Here is a 6,430-nt window from a genome sequence, read left to right on the forward strand (position 1 = left end):
TTTAACACTACGGTTCCTGATGAAAACTCTGGCTCCAACAGGGAGATCCACATCAGTAGCCTTGCGGTCGTTCAACGCTCTTCGTCGCAGTGCCTCCTGCTCTGTTCTCTTTGCTGCCAACTCAAATGCTTGATTAAGCTTACTGTGATGGTCTGCGATCCAACTATCTAATTCTTGGTTCTCTTCCGAGTGTGTGCCGACACCAAGTAGGTGGTCTATTGGTAACACTGGGTCTCGTCCGAAGAACAGATAGTGTGGTGTATACCCGGTTGATGAGTGAGGTGTGCTGTTGTATGAGTACACTAGCTCAGGTAGGAAGTCAGGCCATTTCCTCTTGTGTTCTGGAGGCAGTGTCCTCAATCTGTCGTGTAAAGTCCGGTTGAACCTCTCGCATTGCCCATTACCCTCTGGGTGATAGGGCGTTGTCCGGCTCTTGGCTATGCCATACACTTTGCAAAGCTCTTGTATGATCTTGCTTTCAAAGTTGCGGCCTTGGTTGCTATGGATGCGTCGTGGAACGCCAAACCTAACAAACCAATCGCGGACTAGTACACGGGCGACAGTGGACGCTTTCTGATCACGGGTTGGGATGGCTTGAGTGAACTTTGTGAACACATCGGTGAGGACAAGTACATTTTCAATTCCACTGCTGCTCCTTTCCAGCACTGTGAAATCCATTGCAAGTATCTCCAGGGGCCTTGTCGCTGTCAGAGATCCCATTGTGGGATGAAGGCGCTTCCCTGCTTTGGCCAAAGTACATCTCTGGCATTTCAGACAGTAGTCTGAGATGTCTGATGACATACCTGGCCAATAGCACCTGGTCCTTGCAAGAGCAAACGTCTTCTCGTACGCTTGATGACCTGCTTGATCATGGATAGAGCTGAGTACTCTATCTTTCAAGCAGCTTGGGAGTAGTAGCTGTCGCACTTCCTCCCCTCGATCGTGAATGACGCGGTAAAGGACACCATCCTCTTCCTTCACCTTCTTCCAGCATCTCAACAGTTTACGAGAATACTTGCCCTCTTTCATCAGTTGCCGTCGGGTTGGTGGATGCCCTTTTCTCCAGAAGTGATAGAACCTGCTTAGTCCCTCATCAGACTCTTGAAGACGTCTTAGGTCATCCCTGGACATGGAAGGCAAAGGGGAAACTGTCTTTGGTTCCATACCCTTTGACCGGGTATGCACCTCATTCAACAGTCCATGTGTCATTCCTTCATAGATACCTGCACGAACTTCTGGCGGCACAGGAGTAGGATTGTCAGCAATGACTTGTTCTTGCTGAACAGACGTCAGGGTGACTTCTTCCAGTCGAGCAGAAGTAGGCTGAATACCATGTTGTGTCTTCCTGCTCAGGGAGTCGGCGTTTCCATTGGACTTCCCTGATCGGTACTTGATCTTAAACCGGAATTGAGCAAGGTCAGCAGCCCACCTAGTCTCAGTTGCTCCTAACTTTGCAGTGGTCTGTAGATAGCTGAGGGGATTGTTGTCCGTGTAGACCTCAAATTCGGCACCAATGAGTAGATCACGAAATTTCTCAGTGATTGCCCACTTTAGAGCAAGCAATTCCAATTTCATGCTCGAGTAGTTATTCATATTGCGCTCATTGGGTTTTAAGCTCCTACTGGCATAGGCAATGACCACTTTCCTCTGTCCCTGCACCTGAGAGAGAACAGCACCTAAGCCGAATTAACTGGCATCTGTCTCCAGGATAAATGGCAGCTCAAAGTCGGGGTAGCCTAACACAGGAGGTGATACAAGTGCTTCTTTGAGGGTGACAAAGGCTTTCTCACACTCTGCAGTCCAGTCTGTTGAGATATTTCTTGTGTTATTATGCCTGGTCTTCTTCTTTGTGGTTTTCCTAACATCTTCTGGCTGTTTCAGGAGGTTATGGAGAGGTGCTGCGATCTGCGCATAGCCTTGAACGAATCGACGATAGTAGCCAGACAGTCCCAGAAAACCTCGGAGATCTCGCTCTGTCACTGGTCGAGGCCATTCCTGCACTGCACGCACCTTCTCTGGATCTGGAGTTGTACCTTCGCTTGACACTACATGCCCCAAGTAATGTACCTTCGTCCTGAAAAGTTGACACTTTTCAGGCTTGACTTTCAGGTTCAGTGTAGCTAAGCGAGAAAGCACCGTCTCAAGCCTGTGCAGGGTCTCTTCAAATGTAGCACCAAATATCAGGATGTCATCGAGATACACCAGAAGAGACTGGAAATTGAGGTCTCCAAAGGCCTTATCCATCACACGCATGAATGTCGCCGGCGCGTTACACAGTCCGAACGGCATTCTGGTGTACTCATAAAGCCCACCTGTTCCAGTTCTAAAGGCTGTCTTCTCGATGTCCTCTTCGGCTACTGGAAGCTGGTTGAATCCATGAGCCAGATCCAAGGAGCAGAAGTATTTTGCTCCCTTGAGTGCTTGCAGAGCCTCCTCGATCCGTGGGAGAGGGTATGCGTCTTTATGCGTCTTAGAATTAAGAGCCCGGTAATCTACACAGACCCTCAATTTACCGTCCTTCTTTCTCACAAGAACAATAGGTGATGCATAGGGACTGGACGACTCTCGGATGATTCCCCTCTCCAGTGACTTCTTGAGATAGTCTCTCACTTCGTCCCAGTGATGTGGAGGGATTCTGCGGTACGGGATCTTTACTGGTCTGTCGTCTTCTGTTACTATCCTGTGGCTGACAAGGTCACAATATCCTATGTCTTCATCATCCTTGCTAAAAGTGTGCTGAAATTTGGAGAGGGTTGTGAGGAGTTGCCTTTGCTGGTCATTGGTAAGCTCACCAACATCGAACCTGGATACAAGTTCATCAACATCACCACTGTGTAATCCATGTTCGACGATGGAGGCAGGTTTCAATACGCCGATGGGGGTTCTTGGGGGAAGGTACACATCTTTATCGCTGAAGTTAGCCACCTGCATGGGCACTCTACCCTTGTCGTCCACTGTCACCAACGCAGCTCCTAGGGTAACTCCTTGTGGTAATTCAGCTACATGGGACACATGACGCTCAAGGAGGACCTCTCGTCTCTGCCCAACTGAAGCGGGTTCACAGGATCCATCTATTACTGTTACTGTGCGAGCTGGAATTAAAATAGCAGTATTTCCTGCAATTCTAACAGTTCTGATATCAGCTTGGGGCCTATACACTTGGAGTGCATAGAGCATGTTGACCTGTGCTTCATTCCCAGACTCTTTGACCTTCTGCAAATATTGATCCCCGTGTAATGACTGAAGCTCTGCCTGGACATCCCTCAATACATTAGAACCGAGGACCACTGGAATTCTTTTCTTTCTTGATTCTACCGGAGTATTGACAGGATCTTTGACAACTAAAAATCCTAGATTGTAGAAAGTATGATGGAAGACTGTAATTGGGAGCTCAATGTATCCAACGAAGGGTATGTCTGCTCCTTGTGACGCAGAGATTTGGATGATTGATGACACATTCACTAGCTCAAAATCCTGAACTAGATTTTCCTTGAAGAAACTCTCTGTAACTGTAGAGACTTCAGCTCCAGTGTCTATCAAACATCTAACCTCCGTGTCACCAAGCTTGATGCTAACCTCCGGACAGTCTCCCACCGCTCGTCTAATAATTGAGCCTCCCTCTAACACTGTCTCGCCCACCACTTGGCTCTCAGTAGCAGGCTGGCCTAGTTTGACGGCTGCTGGGTAGTCTGTGAAGGATGTGAGGCTGGATTTTGGTCATTCATTGTGGGTGCATGAGCTTTCGGGCAGTCCCTCTTCAGATGTCCTGACTCGTTGCACAGCCAACATTTTCGTGTGTTTCCCTCATTGGGTCATGATGGTCGCTGTTGCTTGGATAGAAAGGTGAGCAGAGACTCAATTTGTTTCTGCTGGGCAGTGATCTGCTTGGCTTGTTGGCGGACAGTGTCTTCCATGTTGTCACCAACATTTACACCTTGCACTGTGACATCTCGCTTCCCCTTTCCTTTCTCTCTCCGACCCATGAGTTCCAAGACCCGATCCCTGGTGTCGAAGAAGGACATCTGTGGATGATCGCTCGAAAGACGTCTCAGCTCCATCCTCATCCCTTCATCCCTAACTGCTTCCGCTAGGCGATCCTTGAGTTGGGTTTCCCTGGTGCGCTTGAGGGTGGAATCAAGGAGAACCATCCTGTCAAACAGTTTGACGAGCTCGAGGGAAAGTGACACAATATCCTCCCCCTCTGTTTGTCGGTACCCATAAAACCTTTGTTGAAGCTGAGCTAGGTTACTGGTATCTCCGAAAACCTTGGACAGCACCTGGAAGATTTTATGGGGACATGTTTTGATATCCTCACCTCTACCCAGGATCTCGCGGCGAGCCTTCCCAAAGAGATGCTCCAGTATGAACGCTGCTTGTTCCTCTGGCCGGAGATTCTTGGATGCCATGACCATCTGGGCATCCTCTATCCAGTCCTCTGCAGAAGGATCACCAGACCTTTCAGGCCGACCGCTGAACCTCTCCAGCTTCCTACCTGCAGAAATATAAAGTGTCCTCGTCAAGGAGGGGTCAGGGAGTGGACGATTGGCTGTACTTGCGGTGGCTTGGTCATCTCCTGCTGATGATTGAGCATCATCTCTGGCAGCCGTTGACTTCTTCAGCTCTTCTAACTCTTCCTTTGCCATCTTCGCTTCTTGTTCCTTCTTGTCCATGGCAGTCTTCATCATCTCCATCATCTTCTCCATCTCCTCCAGCCGTTTCTCAAAATCTGGCTTGTCTTGAGACATATTGAAAGGAAAGGGAGAACAGGACAAAAGAAAACAAAATGCAAAATACAACTGACTCAAAACACTATTGAGTACACAGATGAACAACTACTGTTATAGACTACAATAACTAGGAGTCATCTTTCTTGGAAGAGTAGAAGGGAACCAGCCATCAGTCACACGTTCAGCCGTCGTTGATGCACCATCCTTCAGAAGAGCGAGAAGTCAGCGTCCCTCAGACTTTCATCACAGGAACTCGGAGGTGGGTCCACAGTCACTGCAGGCCATCAGTTGGTGTCACAGCAGGGAGTCATCAGGGGTCACGAACCGCTCACCGGCAGCCAGGGTTTGAGTTGAGTGTCAGGAATATCCTGCCGACTACGCCAAAATGTGACGCAGGATAAACGCACTCATAGGCCGAAGTTACGTTTCATCTCTTTTTATTCCGCTCAGAAATAAATAATAAAAAAGAAAACCCCTGGCTACCTAGCCTGTGCTCATAAGGAATGTACAGTAACTGGCAAGTGAATGTCCAATTACAGAATTACAAGAATTCTGCTGGCTCCATGTTTGCAGAACCTTCAGGCTGCAGATTTTCTGGGCAAATTTCAGATTTGAGGAGATGCTCTGTGGGAGATGTTCACCTTGGTAGAGCAGCTAGAACAATGGCAAAATTGGGGTCTTTGTGCACCCACAAAGAACTCTCTAGCAGCTCTTAGCTGGCTTGGGATTAAATATGCAAATTAAGCTACTTGCAGACTGCTCCACTCTTAATGATGGGGGGGGGCATCTCAGGAGGGGGCATCTGCAGGGTCAAATATACTGGGGACAACTTTACTGCTGCACTTTTGCAATGTTACAAATGTCTGGCGACTTTCCGTGCGTTTTGTGATGCAGGGTCACATATGTATGAGTAATCACTTTGTCTACACTCAAGTACTTCTGAAGACACTATAGCCCACTCTTATCTCTCCCTCCTAAGCACACCCCTCCCCCTCCCCCCCCCCCCCCCCCCGCTTTTCTTCAGATTCAGAAGCAGCATATGTAAAGTGAATAGCTGAATTGAATTTGTGACATGCTCCACGAATAGAATTTGAAGATTTTCATTGCAAAAGGAGTTTAGCAGATAGAACATATTGAATCATTTCTAGTGATATACCACTTGAAATATAATATACAAATATACTTGGCCTTGAGAGTTTCTTGTTAAAACTATGGGCAGAGGTGACTCCAAACTAGTACTATTCACTGAGGGGCGCAGCCCCGAAGTGAATAGTACTAGTTTGGAGTCACCGAGGCCCATAGTTTTCACAAGAAACTCGAAACTAGGCAAAGTATATTTGTTTTATATTCTGGATCAAAAATTTGAATAAAAAAGTGAAAATCATTAAATAGGCCCTAGGCTTAGCCGCACTGCGGCGGCAGCGCAGCGCCTGCAATACGCAACAGTGCGAGAGATCGGAAATTGAAAAACGTAGTAGCCGTGGCACCGCCAGAGTTGCCCGTCGCATGTATCCAAGCGCTCGTATGGCCGCTGCAAACCTGAACACTAGAATTCGGGACCGGACGCTGACGGGTACACAACACTTGATTGTAAAGAAGGGTGATTGTGACATCATTTTGCAAATAGTATATACTATTTGCAAAATGTCGTCATAAAAGTGACGTCATTTTGCAAATAGTACTTCATGGAGTGTCAAACACAC

The sequence above is a fragment of the Diadema antillarum genome, unplaced genomic scaffold (assembly GCF_040938485.1).
Source record: "Diadema antillarum isolate AM-2024a unplaced genomic scaffold, OU_Dant_1.0 scf00000068, whole genome shotgun sequence".
Classification (NCBI taxonomy): domain Eukaryota; kingdom Metazoa; phylum Echinodermata; class Echinoidea; order Diadematoida; family Diadematidae; genus Diadema; species Diadema antillarum.